Source organism: Mixophyes fleayi, chromosome 9 (genome assembly GCF_038048845.1).
Source record: "Mixophyes fleayi isolate aMixFle1 chromosome 9, aMixFle1.hap1, whole genome shotgun sequence".
Taxonomy (NCBI): domain Eukaryota; kingdom Metazoa; phylum Chordata; class Amphibia; order Anura; family Limnodynastidae; genus Mixophyes; species Mixophyes fleayi.
Window position 1 is genome coordinate 22,143,333 of NC_134410.1, and position 16,464 is coordinate 22,159,796.

At 44.1% G+C, this 16,464-nt stretch overlaps 1 protein-coding gene across 6 annotated transcripts in view; it reads right to left on the reverse strand.

Annotated features, from left to right (window-relative positions):
- LOC142102190 (calpain-2 catalytic subunit-like) overlaps window positions 1-16,464 on the reverse strand; it is a 113,728-nt gene that overhangs the window by 90,657 nt on the left and 6,607 nt on the right. For 5 of the 6 annotated variants that reach the window (XM_075186894.1, XM_075186896.1, XM_075186893.1 and 2 more), the window contains exon 2: window positions 15,775-15,864. The exons of the other annotated variant lie outside the window; for it this stretch is intronic. The gene's annotated coding sequence lies outside the window, so the exon portion shown is untranslated. The remainder of the gene's footprint in view (window positions 1-15,774; window positions 15,865-16,464) is intronic. 6 annotated transcript variants of the gene reach the window in all.

The following is a 16,464-nucleotide window of genomic DNA, read 5'->3' on the forward strand; positions in this document are numbered from 1 at the left end:
GCTACATATAAACTCTGCCGAGGATATCGAAGCTTCTCCACCTTCTCCAGCCTTCTTAGTAATGCTGGTCCACAGAGTATTCACGGGTAATGATGTCACAGGCAGAATGAAGGGAAGGAACTGGCATATTATGCTTTCCTGTTTAAGAAGTTTTTCCCTCTGGCAGTCGCTCTAACCCACTGTCTAAGGTTGTTGGAGGTATCTTTTGCTTTTTCTGATGGAGGATTAGGAAGTACTCCTATTACACTTTTACTTTTTAACAAAGCTGCAGCGGTATAACTGAACAGAGCAAAGTCTTTAAGATTTTTTTGGTTAAGCTGCCCTTTAAAACATATCTTATAAACCTAATTTACTGAAATGACTTTGAGATAAACCATACTAGTTACCCCATACATTTCTCCCAGATAGGGGGTTGGTGTGCCCTCAATGAGCACCACATACCCTGCACTGGTACATTACTTGTATAAGGATAAACAGGTATTGCTTTGTAGCGCTGTAGACTGGTGACTAGTGGTCTATCGGAGGACGCAATAATGAATAAAGTAACTTTTGCTGCATTGTGATACAAGGGATCTCACTTTGGCATTTGCATGAGATATGTATTTGTAAATAAATTCTGACAATTCTGGGTTTACACCTTATTTCCCTAATCCATTACTTTTAACAGAGGACTCCATGTTGTTAGAGCAGTGTTGACCAACGCAGTCAAATGTTACCCGTCTCCCATGTGACTCTTGAACTCTGTAGGTGGGTGACACACGGGCAGTAAGAAATCGCCAGTGACAATACAACCGCCTTTGACGAGCAGTGGTGACCAGCGGCTGCACTTGAGATCGGAGTCAGGGGAGAGGTCAATGGACGACACTCCGCTAACCCCAATATATTCACTTACAATAAACACAAGAAAATAGAGCAGACTAGGTACAATGTCATCATGCAGAAAACGCTCCCAACAAGCGCAAGTGCATATTTGGTCATTGGTTTCCATTCCCATACATGGTAACATGCTTTCCTTAGCATTAAAAGCTAATACAATCATGATGTTTGACACCAGTGAGTATGGGGTCTTAAATTAGCCACCCATCATATTTGCAGAGAGCACAATCTACCTGCACCAGCTATGTCTATGTAGTCACTGTACCCTCTGAGCTGCATGCTCTGAAAATAATAGTGGTAAAAACTGTATTTATTAGTTAAAGCATACCTCCAACATTGTCCCGGAGGTAATCAGGACAAAGTGCAAAAAAAAGGGGAGTGCACACTCCATGTTGGGGGCTTTCAAAGTGGGACTGTCCTGTGTTAACTAGAACTGTTGGGTGTTTTGGGTAAAGTTTGATATACATTGTTTCACTGAACAGCCACTTCTCAATGCAGTTCTTCAATGTGGAATCCACATAACTAACATTTCCAGAGCACACAGCTTACAGGAACAAGTGACTTCAGAGGGCATGCACCACAGCAGCATGTTCCCACAGCCCAAGCAGCAGATAAATTCATGCTGGTTATTGGATGGTATCACGATCCATCACAGATCTGCTGAGCATACCTCCCAATTTTTTCATGTTTGGAATCGACACCAGGAGATAGAGGCTTGATCCCGCCACATGAGAGAGTGGCCATATCATTTTGGTGTGCAGCTAAGCGCAGCGTTGAAGGAGCACCTGTTAGCGTGGCATATCTCCTGACTGTCCTGGACACTGTCCTGCTTAGATACTAGTTGGCAGTATGGTAAAGTGCAGGAAAACTAACAGTGAAGTAAGGAACGCAAGCTGACGGCTGCTGCACTAAAGTTACTATAAGAAGTCACTTAAGCTCTAGCAGTTGTTATACCAGTGACAGAGGATTCCTACAACCAGTTAATGACATGGCCAGGTAGACTTTAAATGAACCACACGTGGGAGAATTTACACTTGCTCTTTTACAACGTTTCTCAGTTTTTTTCAGGTTAATTTATGAAGCTACAAAAATGCTGGTCCACAGAATAAATTATGTTTTGCAGGATGAGTTATGCCCCGCACAAAAGGGCTTGTTATTTACATGTCCATGGACGTAGCAGAGGTCAGCGATATAGTTTAAATCCGATGCCTTTTGCACCTTTCAGCGTATTTATAGGTGTAATACAAATACTCACATCTATAAAGTGTAAATAGTGACACATTTAATAAAAAGAGTCCTGACATAAATGAGGAGCGTATATAATCTATAATATAAATGCTTAGTGGCGTGTGTTAGTCTGTCTGTGTGTGGAAAAAATAAAACCAAGCTGCAGCGCCACCTGCTGGGAGAAGTTATACACTGACCTACTAAATTCTTAGTGTGTGTGGAAAAAAAAATCAGAAAGGGCTGAAATTTGGTATACTAAGATGTTTTTAATTTGTTAATTTAATTTGTTAATTGTTAAAAGTGTTTATAAAGATTTAAAAAAAATATATATATATTTCTTGAAGGAGAAGTGACAGTTGGGAGTGGTTGGTGGTTGCCGGGGGTGACAGTGTGGAGTGGTTGGTGGTTGCCGGGGGTGACAGCGAGAGGAGTGTGATACTCAGGACCGCTGAGAGAGATCCCTGTGTCTGGATAGACATCTGGATAGATGTGGCGATGAAAATGAAGGATGAGGTGATGGAGAAGAATGATGAGGTGGTGACATACGGACAAAACCACGTTAAAAAAGGGCGCTTGCGTCGGGAAGTAACGCTCTTCCCCTGAGGAGGCCTGGGCTATGGCCCAAATGCATGACAAGAACCTTTTTAACACCTTAAGTAGCTTGATTTGACTAGAATGCATGAGTATCATGCATGGGTTAACTTGTATTATATATATATATATATATATATATATATATATATATATATATATTTATTTTTTCAGTTCCATCTGAAAAAATAGGGCGTGTTCTGCCTGCCATGTAGGCACCGCAACAACGTCCTCCAGAGAACAGCCCCCTTGGCATAAATCACCCTAAATTGCTGAAACCTGTCACGCCGCCCGTATTGGACCAACCGCTGAAGCTGGAACAGGACGTGCAGCCGTCTTCCCTGACGAACTATGTATAATAAGCTTCCTTCCCCCTCTCTTTTAACTACCCTCACCTTGTCCTGTCTCGCCCCCCTGCCCCCTCCTTTCCCTGAGTGGCTACCTGCAGGTGTAACAAAATAGTACGGACTTCATTGTCTGCACCCCCCTTTCTTCATGTCACTTGCATCGGGCCGGCTAGCTACCATCCTCCCTTATCCCTGTTCGGCGCTATTGCTGCGCCTGAGATTCCTTTTCTCTGACGATCCAATAGCTCATATCTGTTGTTCACACGCGATTGTGGCTGTTTTATATAAAACAATTTAGGTTTAGTGGTTGTTTGAAGACCACAAATTCCACCATTGTGAGCCCATCACACAAGCAGATTACTATACATGAGATCTTCAGTATATCAAACTGGTATAATCTGCCATACACCCACACAATGCCGTGTGCTCACGTTTTCCTTACAACTTCCTTTTTAGACCACTACTAAAACAAAGTAATCAGTCCATGCACATAAGAACCACTACAAATCGGTTACGCCCATAAGAATAAAACAACATAACAGAGAACTTTGGACACATGTTAATAAGGGCTTAGGGTTTGGCTTATTTAGCTTAACTGAGCAACAAGTGTTTCCATAACGTAGACTGTGAGTTTAATGGGGTTTAAAATAATTATTGGCCACCCCATCCAATTTTTGACACCCCCCCATAATGTGAACAAAAATTATTAATGCTTGGTTACCAGCAATCAAGCGCTGCATGTTATCGCAGATCTATAAACCAATTGTCCGTTACAAAGCAGTGTGAAGAAGGGAGATTAGCGGCAGATAGAGCCTCCACTTTTATTTAATTATTTACTATTATGAGTGGATTTTTAGAAAGGGATGGGCAGGCAATTATTAAAAAAAGAGTATTCAATCTACACGTGGCTTGGAGGAAACGGACCATGTAGAGAAACTTTTTATGGAGAACCAATGTCCTCAGTTACACTCAAACACCTTCTAGTTTCTGTCTTCTCGTTTTTCCCAAACAGAACAAAGAGAGACAGCTCAAATAAGGCTAAATATACCCATGTTCCCAAGCCTGAGATTTATACCATGTAAAGGGCAGGCTGCCATGGACTTCTCTCATCAGAAAGAAATGGTGTGTGTTTATTCAAGAATATTCTGAAATACTGCAATGCAAAGGGATGGTGGCAAGCTCTGTAAAGGAATTATTTAGAAGCACAATACATTAAAGAGAGCCCTGTGAGCTGCTGATATACCAACCAGTGTTTCCAATTTCAAACTCCAGATTTCCTAATCTTGACCTGTTTTTTACCTGGAAACCCGGAAACAAAATAACTTGTAAGTGGAAACCAGGAAAAGCAGGGGAAGCAGTCCTGATTCTGGGAATGTTGTGAACATATCACCCAACATCTGGGTAGGAAGCATTGGAATGGACTGTGTGGCCATGTCATGTAGGATGGCATAGCACGTCAAGATTGGGTTGAAGCGCTAAACTGACTCAATCTTTTCTCCCCTCCCCCCCAAACCCTGTTCAACGCCGCTCTGCCCTACTTTTCCATTGATCAGGATAAAGCTATCCAGATTGGGAAGGTGGGACAGGACCTCAAATCAGGACTGTCCCGCCTAATTCGGGACGGATAGGAGGTATGGTTGTGAAGTAGGTCAGAGTGTCCGTGAACCAGTACCAGCAGGGATGAAGAGGTGTCACAAGGGGTGTTGGGGGGCAGTCTAGAGCTTCAGAAGTGCCAGACATGTCTCCGGGGTGATAGCATGTAACACGGCCCTAAACATGACGAAACCCCTATAGGATTCTGGGGCGGGGGGTGTAGCCGCCTCCTGATTTAGAAGTCCTAGATGTTGGGAGGTATTTACTGGAAGACTCCAGGGAAATAGTATAAAGTGGTGAGGATGTCACAATCTGGAATATCCTCCAATCTGAACTGAGGGAAGTCTGGAAAACAGTAACAAAAATCATAAAAATGCTGAAGGAAATTGAACAAAAACCCTGGACAGCAGCCGTCACCTACACACAGTGGGAGCAGTCAATTTATGGGCTGACCAAATATATTCATGAGAAAACAGCCACCCACATGGTACACAGTTTGCTCTTTAAATATGTCAGCTCTTTTAAAGCAGAAAGTAATTAAACCAGATGCAGTTATAATGAAGATAATTCTAAACGTATTCAGTGACTTAAAGCTATAGACGAGAATAATTGTATTGTCCATTTTCTACTGTGGAAGCAGCAACACAGGGCAGCAATGCAGTTACTGCATTCAACAGAAAAACTAACTTATAATGTTTTATCTACAACTAAACCGCTAGGCCTGCAAGAGTTAAACTCGGACAACTACAGTAGGGCTACCAAACCCGTCTTGCTGTTATGTACTGCATGACGGAACTTGCAGGTCTTCAACAGCTAGAGAGCCACACGTTGCCTAAGGTTGCCCTACGTTGTGTTTGCCTAGTATATTTTCCATCAATCCATCATCTGTGAACAGTGAGTGTGAATAATCACTTCTAATGATCACTATATTATCCCTGTCATTAGGAAAGGAGTCTTCACCTGTCACCAAGGTGACTCAGACTGTGAAATATGTGTGGCCCACATAGCAGAACAGCCGTCCATTATTTGGGCATTCTTCTAAACCCTGTCATAAGCACACTGCAATCTGCACCAAACTCTCCCGCAGTTATGGAACCCTAAGGTCAAACTGATACTTTAACCTCTTGTGCCCCAGAAACATCTGTTTTTCCACGTGTAAAGATATATTGCCCGGCTGTCTACATTTATCATATATGTACTTGATATTGCTGGACTCTGTCCAGAGCAGCTAACGCCCAGAAATCCATGTGTCTGCATAGTGTTACATTATTGTCTTGCAATAAACATCAATGTGTTTTCACATATCAGTTGTGGCTCCTTTTTCGTTCTTTCTGCTGAGTGCAGCGACGGGGCTGACTGGTTGTGCTATCTCTAGATATTACAAATAGATTTAATGCAAACAGTCTTTACACATTTGTAATGTGTAAAGTATCACCTTAAATCCCATCACCATCATCCCTTTGTAGTGAGTAAGAGTTGACAGTGAGATCACTGCAATAGGAAAGCTCCTGTGTGGCGAGCAGTGCACTGAATCAAAAAGATCTGTGGGACCTAATGATTGGCTTGCCGTCTCCTAGCAGAAATGCTTTGTACAGATTGATGGAGTTGAACACAGAGGCAATGCCGTTGTAAAGGGAAATAACTGCAATTGATATAAGATAACTGACAGGTTATGCGTTGGTAACTGAACATCATGATTCATTAAAGTAGTAACAATTTCGTCATTGACCATGTGGTAATATATCATTTACCGTTCGTTTAACATTGCCGGAAATAGTAATTTTTTTTTATAAACTCCTGTATGCGCTAATTATTCTAGTGCCTACAGCATTGGAAATGATGCAGACGATGGGCCTGATTTATCAAGGCACACATACTGAGCACAACTAAAACGCACTTAAATCGGATGTGCGTAGTCCCGAATTCCAAAAGGAACAAGTCTGAAGATACGTGCGCTGATGAATTCGAGTGTAGGTCTGCTGTGCTCTACTACACAAAACTAGAGATGCTCAGGCTCGGTTCCCCGAGAACCGAACACACCCGAACGTAGGGGATCAGAGTACCGAGCCGAGCCAGCTCGGTACTGTCGCGCACCCTCGGAATTGAAAACGAGGCAAAATGTCATTGTGACGACGTCGGATCTCGGGAGTTTGAATTCCTTTTTAAGACCCAACATAGCGAGGGGTGGGAAGGAGGGCGGACCCCCATTTTTCTTTTCTGCCACTGCTGTGTGTCAATGTGTCCTAGATGTGCTAGGAACTGCCGTGTGTTTGTGTCATTGCTCTGTCGCTTACCATCCAGCCAGTTGGCTGCAGTATTTGTCCGAAAGTCTATGAAAATAATATTGTGACCTGTGAGGTGGTAGTGTTAGTGAGGTTAGTAATAATGTAGGAACAAAAAAGAGCAAAATTATGTGATTTTAGCATATATTAGGATTTTTTCTAAAAAACCAAAACCAAAACCAAAACACGAAGCTAATCCAAATCCAAAACCAAAACCAGTTCACGGGGGTCAGTGAGCATCTCTACACAAGACACTGCAGGATACGTCCAATACCTATGTGTATTATACATTCGCAAAAGAATGCACAGAAAAAAATAGAAATGATGTCACCTATTAATTATATAGGCATTAATGATAAAACAGTTTAAAAAAAACAAGAAGTGTTTTTTCCCCATGAAATAAATTTATTAGGATGCTCTTAATGTCTACTGAACATAAAATACATTTTTACAGCTGCTCCTGATTGCAAACACATGTTACAGCATGCACACAAAACGGTCGTCACTAGTACTCAGGACTTAGACTAGCCCTGTATCTGGGCACGCGCAGAGTGATTTTGCACATGATACGCTCAAAATCCACCAATATGTGCCTTTATGAACCAGGCCCACTGTTATTTTAAAGAAACATGCATGCACAGTGGTGCAATTCTCTTTTAAATCGCCTCTAAGTTGCCAGAAAAATGCCCGCGTGGACTAGTCCTTAGAATGTATTAATGCAGACTCAGCAGTGGGTTCCTTATAGCTCAGAGCAGGGACACAGAGCCACGCCCAAATGTGAGCAGAACAGACTGTTATTGAAACCTCTGTTCCATGCTCAGTTTTCCGTTCTAATCCCGGAATACTGCTGCATTCTTTGTAGGAATAACATGTTCTATAACGTTGGCTCTGCTCAGCTCATGAATCATCACACTGGATGACTCACTCTCTCCACAAAGCAAGGAGACCAGAACTAAAGCGCGGGTAACACAGAGGGGCTGCCTGCTAGGGAGGGGGGGTACAAATAACTGCAGAAGACCTGAAGGAGCTCTGCCACGTTAGGTGGAATTCCTACTCTTCAAGTATAGTAGTTTGGGAGGTAAATGACCTTTTCTGAATAGTAGAGTTGGAGAGCAGCCAAGCACTGTCTAAAATTATAGCCATGCCCCCATGCATGCTGGTCACGCCTACTAGTGGCGTGGTGTGGAAACCCCCCTCTACAAATCCTGCGTTTGCCCCTGGTAAGATACAAGCTGCGGCCCATTAAAAGTATAGGTGTGAAACTGGAACATCATGTACTCACACAACTGTAGAACCAGCTTAATAGCGCTAAAGTAGGTGCGTGATGTGACAAAGGTCCGTTTGCACTTATATAATTCCCTATACAGATGTTTAACATCCAGTGTTTTAGTGCTACCGTGCACCCTATTTACGTACAACTTGTAAAGGACTAAATTGTTCTATTAATAACATTTGTTGCTTTGCACGCTCTGCCACTATTTTCTCCTAATAGGCACCCACTTGTCTGCATTTACCTTTTCACCTTAGGGCTTTCATTCAAAGATTCCATCACACTTCCTGCTACTAATCCTGCACCTGTGATTCTCCCTCCATTACCACTGTCTATATTACCTATTAAGTAGGATAATCACAATGTCCCAACATGTGCTATGCAATCAGAAGGGACGTGTAAAATATTGGGGAAAACTAGTGTTGTCCTGGTAGCTCATGATTAAGGTAAACTCTGCCTCCCAATCCTGGCCTTAGTTACTTGTCTCCATGGACTCTGGAGTGGCCTGGATAGAAAGAGTGGAGCATGGATTGTACACACAAAGTTCCCTAATTAGCTGAATCCAGGCTGTATATATTAAGACATTAAAGTTCACAGCGCAGGAAAAGTCAATGTAGAGGAGAGCTGATCATTCCGTTGAAATTTATTAGACGGGACGGGATAGATTGTGCTCTGCTATATGAGCTGCAGCCTTGATATAACACAGACTAGCCAGGAGGCCGGAGACCCAAACATATAGCTATCCCCCTACATGGATATACTTTATAACTTGTGTACTATGTAAGTAGCAAACAACAACGGGCTTCCTGCGTGTCCTCCTCATGCACCTGACGGAGAGCTCTTAATATAGCGTTGTCTCAAGCTGATGGTTTAGCTCAGAAGCTGAGCCGGCTGTCACTGCGTATGCTCTCCTACTAGGAGGAATGGAGGAAGTCGGCCCGGGAGGGACCATTACACACAGTTGCGACTGTAGATTTTAAAAAGAATAGCAAACTGAGTTTAATAGTAAAATGCTGTCTATTTGTACTCTTCATATCTTCAACTTCTTTTAACAGTTTTGACCTCCCAACATTTAATCTTTGTAATTCGGGACAGTGTGAGCACCTCCAAAAAGGGGGCATGGTCACATCACACTGGGGGTTTGACATGCGACATTGATGTGTGCTAGGTCTCCCCCTCTCTAAAAATACTTCAGCTTTGTTGCGCTTACCAGTGGAAAGGGAGTAAGACAGTCCCCTAGAATCGTGATTGACTTTATAGGGACAGTAAGGTGAGCCATTACTCATACACGTCCAGCCTGGTGTTCTGACATATAAGTTACAAAACATCCACATAGCCCATAGAGCAGCGGTGGGCAACAGGCGGCTCACCAAGCTTTAACCTATGCCCCCCCCCCCCCCAGACGGCTGCACCCAATCTTATCAGAACTGGGAAAGCCGACTTCTGCATTACGTGACCTGCTCTGCACAGTGGTCACATGGCATACCCGGATCAGGAGGAGGAGGGAGTGCATAGTGCAGGGAGGTCACATGGCATACCCAGAGTAGGAGGAGGAGGGAGTGCACAGTGCAGGGAGGTCACATGGCATACCCGGAGCAGGAGGAGGAGTGAGTGCATAGTGCAGGGAGGTCACATGGCATAACCGGAGGAGGGAGTGCACAGTGCAGGTAGGTCACATGGCATACCCAGAGCAGGAGGAGGACGGAGTCCATAGTGCAGGGAGGTCACATGGCATACCCGGAGGTGGAGGAGGGAGTGCACAGTGCAGGGAGGTCACATGGCATACCCGGAGCAGGAGGAGGAGGAAGTGCATAGTGCAGGGAGGTCACCAGGGCCGCCGAGAGGGGGGGGGGAGCGGGTACATTTTACCCGGGCCCGGCCATGCCAGGGGGCCCGGGCCGGGCCCTTGCTGCTATTTTTTGTCATTTTTTTTTTTTTTTTTATTTTTTTTTATTTTGCGTATTTTTATTTTTTTTTAAAAAAAATTCCCGCGGGGTAGGGGGAGGGGGGGGGGCGTTGGTGGGGGGAGCTATAAGAAATAAAAAAAAAAAAAAAAAAAAATCAATACTCACGTGACCGCGGCGCCGCGTCCCTCCTCTCCTGTCTTCTCCATTCACACTGACTGTCGGGCGTGACGTCATCAAGTCACGCCCGGCAGTCAGTCAGTGAGGAGCGCCGCAGCCTGACAAGACCAAAGAAGAAGAAAGAAGAGAAGACAGAAGAGAAGAAAAGAAAGAAGCTGACAAAAGGTAAGGAAAGAAACTGAGAGGCACAGAGGAGGAAAAGAGAGGGACAGAGGAGGAAAAGAGAGGGACAGAGGAGGAAAAGAGAGGCACAGAGGAGGAAAAGAGAGGCACAGAGGAGGAAAAGAGAGGCACAGAGGAGGAAAAGAGAGGCACAGAGGAGGAAAAGAGGGGCACAGAGGAGGAAAAGAGAGGCACAGAGGAGGAAAAGAGAGGCACAGAGGAGGAAAAGAGGGGCACAGAGGAGGAAAAGAGAGGCACAGAGGAGGAAAAGGGGGCACAGAGGAGGAAAAGGGGGCACAGAGGAGGAAAAGAGAGGCACAGAGGAGGAAAAGAGAGGCACAGAGGAGGAAAAGAGGGGCACAGAGGAGGAAAAGAGGGGCACAGAGGAGGAAAAGAGGGGCACAGAGGAGGAAAAGAGAGGCACAGAGGAGGAAAAGAGGGGCAGAGAGGCACAGAGGAGGAAAAGAGGGGCAGAGAGGCACAGAGGAGGAAAAGAGGGGCAGAGAGGCACAGAGGAGGAAAAGAGGGGCAGAGAGGCACAGAGGAGGAAAAGAGGGGCAGAGAGGCACAGAGGAGGAAAAGAGGGGCAGAGAGGCACAGAGGAGGAAAAGAGGGGCAGAGAGGCACAGAGGAGGAAAAGAGGGGCAGAGAGGCACAGAGGAGGAAAACAGGGGCAGAGAGGCACAGAGGAGGAAAACAGCGGCAGAGAGGCACAGAGTTATAAAAAAAAGGGGCAAAGAGGCACAGAGTGAATAAAAAGGGGGGAAAGCAGCATGGAGGGCGCAGTGTAGTTGTGATGGGGCTTGTTGCAATGTAGTGTGTGTGCGGTAGGTGGTGGCTAATTAATGGGCGCTATTTTGTTTGTAGGGTGATGGTGAGGCAATTTAATAGTGGGGATTATTAATTTAAGATGGGGTGATTTGGGGCCTATTGAATGTGGAGGTGAGTTTGGGGAGGATGAGGTCTATTTATTAAATGTGACTATGAATTATTTAATGGCAGTGATGGTTGCGGGAAATAGGTATTGCTAGGCTGTTTGCATGACGGGAAATAGGTTTATTTATTACATGTGAATTCTATTATTTTAATGTTGGGGCTGGAGGAAGGCCTAATTATTAATCGTGGGTGCTATTGATTTAACGCTGCGTCTGACTGAAATTTTCTAAATGTAGCCATTTTTTTCCCAAATAGGTCCTTCTACATTCCAAGATCCAGGCAAGCCACAACTAAAGAAACCAGCAGCCTCGGGTGGAGAAAGTGAGAAGAACAGGTAGGACAGAGCAGCATAGTGTGTGAAATGTTGTGATTCTAGTAGGGACAATGCCAATGTTTGGTGAGCCCAGTGGGCGCAGGCCAAGACTGAACTGTTTGTGTACACACTGCATTCTTTGTATACTACACTGTGGTGCTGGATGTCTTAAAAGTCAGGAGTGCTTGGACATATGTGACGCTGTGGTGAATTCAGGACCTAGTGATTTTGATGTGCTAGCTATGCGCCCACCGGTGCATTGCCACGGCCCCAAATGTATGACCACATTCCCGAAAATTTTTGCACCGTCGTTAGGCTAGCCACGCCCCAATGGCGCATTGACACGCCCCTGAATGTATGACCAAACCCGCGTCGTGTTTTTTGCGCCGCCGTTAGGCGGCGCAAAAATTTTTTAGGGCTTACTCAACTATGGGGGGGCCCCATGAGTTTGTTGTACCCGGGCCCTGAATTCCTCTTGGCAGCCCTGGAGGTCACATGGCATACCCGGAGGAGGAGGACGGAGTGCATAGTGCAGGGAGGTCACATGGCATACCCGGAGCAGGAGGAGGAGGGGGTGCATAGTCCAGGGAGGTCACATGGGATACCCGGAGCAGGAGGAGGAGGGAGTGCATAGTGCAGGGAGGTCACATGGCATACCCGGAGGAGGAGGGAGTGCACAGTGCAGGGAGGTCACATGGCATACCCAGAGGAGGGAGTGCTCTATGCTCTTCCTCCTTTTCCTGGGCGGCCCCTTGAAGGTTGGAGGGCCACACATCCATCTCCTTCATATTACCATAGGGCGAACATGGCCACAAAGGAACCCTTTTTTTTTTTTCTTATTACATAATGCGCAAGGCACAATGTAATAAGCAAATACAGTGTAGAACCTGGTGACAAGTTCTCTTTCTAAAAACTTGCACCAGCTTAGCTGGTAGTAATGTCTTCAGTGGAAGCAATTACTATCTCCTGCTCTGAGCTAGAAAATATTCTGTCCCATAACTTCTTCTTAAGGAAGACTCATAGGGGCATATTCAATTCTCGGCGGAAACGCAGAGAATCTCGTCATTACGGTAATCGTGCGTGGAAAAAACGTTAATACAGTAATTTCCTAGCTGGATTTCAGCTCGCGGCTCGCGGCTCAAATCCAGCTAACAATTACCGTATTAACGGTAATAGTTTTTCCGCGGCGTGGAAAACAAACATTTGAATATGCCCCATAGACTTGAGAATATATGTAATAACTTACAAAGCAAAATCATATATTTTTTAAGACATTTTTAGCAGAAATTCAACTTTGGTTTTAAATGTTTTAAATAGAGATTTTATCACCAAGTGCCTCTCAGTATTTGCAGGCTGGCTGGAATAAACTGTGTTATTTTCACTTGTGTTATCTTGTTACAAAAAAAGACTTGGTAGATGTAAATTTACAGAGTGATCTCCTAGGACGGTCTTCCCCTCCCTTGCCCCCGCATGCCTCTCTCTGTGTCAATCCTCTTCTTAATAATTACTGGAAGGTGAACATGTTGAGACAGAAGAGTGTCTGGCTATTGTACTCTCTTTTGCACACAGTACACAATGTGCTGATTATTCAATACTTACATACTTCAACTTTAATACAAATCTCAGTATTGACTGGTATAAATCAGACATTGGCAGCTGGTATAAGTCATCTGGCAAAAATAAACTTCATTTTCTCTATATTTGTATTTAACGTGTGTCTGAGCTGCATTCTAGTAAATATAAAAAAACAGAAACACTAACAGCACCCCTAGTGATTAAATAATCAATAAGTCACTGTCACTTGCTAAAAATATTTTCAGAATAATTTTTTCTTTTTTAAAGATGACCTATTGCAGCAGCCCCACTCCCTAAATAAAGGGCTGCAATGTTTTGGATTCCTATTTTTTTCTAAAATCCCTATATTTTTTTGCTATAATCACAAAAATTGGGTCTTTTTTTGTTCCTACATTATTATTAACAACAATAACATTAACTTCCAGTCAATTTTTGTCAAGTGACAGGAACACTGCTACCCCTCCTGTTTCTGTATGAGCAATGGCACTGGAGAGTGACAAGAACACTGCTACCTGTTTCTGTGTGAGCAATGCCGCTGGATCTCCTGGGAAGGGAGGTACTCAGGGCCGCCATCAGGGGGGCACGGGGGGTACAACAGCGCAACCGATGAGCGCCCCCCCCCCCCCTCTTTCCCGTCACAGGCAGAGCACATGATCGCAGGGGGAATGAATCCTCCATCCCTGCGATCGCATCCTGGTGCCTGGCACGGTGACAGCCAGGCTGAAGACACAGTAGCGGGGACCAGCGGCGGGCCCCCAGGTAAGTATATGTTGCTGTTGCTCATGGGGGGGGGGGGGGGCGCTCATCGGGGCGGGACAAGGGGGGCACGTACTGGGCATGATTATTTCTGTAGGCGGCCCTGGAGGTACTTATGGAATCCAAAACCTGCGAGATCCGACAACGCAACAATGACGTACTCTCCTCCAACACTCCCAGGGCCTGATTCATCAAGGTACGTATACTGAGCACAATGTACGTTTGTTTTAATAGTCACGTAAATCAGGATTACGGACGCCTGAATTCAACAAGGAGCGGATGTGAAGATACGTGTGGTGGTGAATACGGGTGAACGTCCGCTGTGCTCCACTACACAGCACACGGCCGGATATGTCCAATACATTTGTGGAATATAAAAATCACCAAAGAACATACAGAAAAAAATAACAATTTAAGTAATATCACCTGTTAATAATATAGGCATTAATGATAATGAAAAAATAAAAAAGTTTTATTTTGTTTTTTCCATTAAGTATATTTATTAGGATGCCCTTAATGTCTACTGTACATAGATTGCATACACCTGTTATAGCTGTATACACAGCCGTCATCATTAGTAAGCGGCACTTAGACCAGACCTGTAGCTGGAGCAAGAGATACGGCTGAACAACAGGTACCCGAGAAATGCCCCGAACTTGGATTGGACGCTGCTGCATGCGCGCGTGATTGGCACGTCCTTACTGCACAATGACTACAGCCGAGCGCCCCTTCCCTGCCTCGATCACTCCCTGAAATTGTAGACTGTAGTAAGTGTCCTTTGCGTCTGGAAGGTGAATTAAATGTGGCTGTGTTCTATGGGGCATGAGACGGTTCTGGCCATGTGCAGAGTGATTTTGCGAATAATACGCACAAAACCGGCAGATACGTTCCTTTATGAATCAGGCCCAGAGTCTTTTTTTCTCCGTACAAAAGGACATGATTTAGATCCCACCTCTGTGGTGATGGAGATCTGGGGGTAAATGTAACAAGCTGAGAGTTTTCTATCACTTATTTAATACATTCTACAAACTGATAGCTAGAATCTGATTGGTTGCTATAGGCAACATCTCCACTTTTCAAACCCGCCGGAAAACTCTCAGCTTGATACATTTACCCACTGGTCTAATCCCTATAATGGGATTAATTTTGTCCTTCCAGAGGCTTCCAGAGGCACTTCTGTCGAAAACCACATTATCTAGGCTGAATTTATCCAATGTATACAGCTCCGACGTCCTCTCATCCTCACGATTAATTTAAGACATAAACCAGGATAAACTGAGAAGTATTTTAGGAGAAAAAACGTTTATGAATGAATAATGTGATAATAAGTTGGCCTTTGAAGTGACATTTCACGGTCTCCACCATGCTTATTGTCAGGTCTATCCCAAATCTTCATTTTCTGGGGGAAGTAACAAGGCCCAGGAATGGGGGGGGTACCTCGAAATGCACTGGTGGTGTAATTAGGCAAAGCTGCTCATATACAGAAGCAGTGACAGGTTCGCAAATGCTCCATACCGACAGCACTCTATCTAAGGGAGTACTCGCTTTGCCGAGATGAAGGACAGCTGTTTGATGCACATTAAGCAGTGCATTTGATCCAACGTTTAACAGCCTATTTACTAACAAGCAGTAATACGAAAATCTGTTATCAAAGCAATTTATGAATCTTTTGAATAAAATTGCAAATTATGAATAAAATATTGCTACAGTAACTCAGCCATACTCCACTGCTATTGGCTAAGAGCGGCGACAGTTAACTTACCGATTGGCCGTGCCAGCCTCAGGGGATCTTTGCTTGCGGTTCGTTTGTGCATAGTGGAACTACGAGCCCAGACTTGAACTTTCAGTTCCACTAAAAATAAACAAGTAATAAAATAATTTGTTCAAAAATTGATAAAAATATTTAAAATAATATATTTAAAATATATTGTCAATTAAAACAACAATGTTTCATTCAAAAATAAAACGTTTTCTTATTGATATTCTTCTCTTACTGCCGCTCTGAGATGGGGATAATAGAATAAGTACTGCAGCGGTACATGTAACCCAGTGAATCTTATCGCAGGTGGCGGCTACCGTGATAACCGTGCTATCACCAGCCGTGACCCTTTGATGTATAGGGCGAAGCTTATTGCTGGCACAATCACCCATTTTCGCCTATATTAAATATGCTCCACAGTATATGAATTCAATAGAAACTGAACACTAACAAAATGCACTAAATATCCACTGGTTACTCAAGGGCTAAGACTGGGGATCTTCCGTCAGAATGGGGGGAAGAAATAAAAAAAAAAAAAAAAAAAAAAAAAAAAGAAGCCCAAATTAGTGATCCCTCTTCCTATAGAAATGAATGTTTTTACTGCTACTAACCCCGGTCATGAGCAGCAAAATTAAGCTGCTGCCCAATATATGTACAAATCAGACAAGACTAGATAACAGTCAGTCACACACA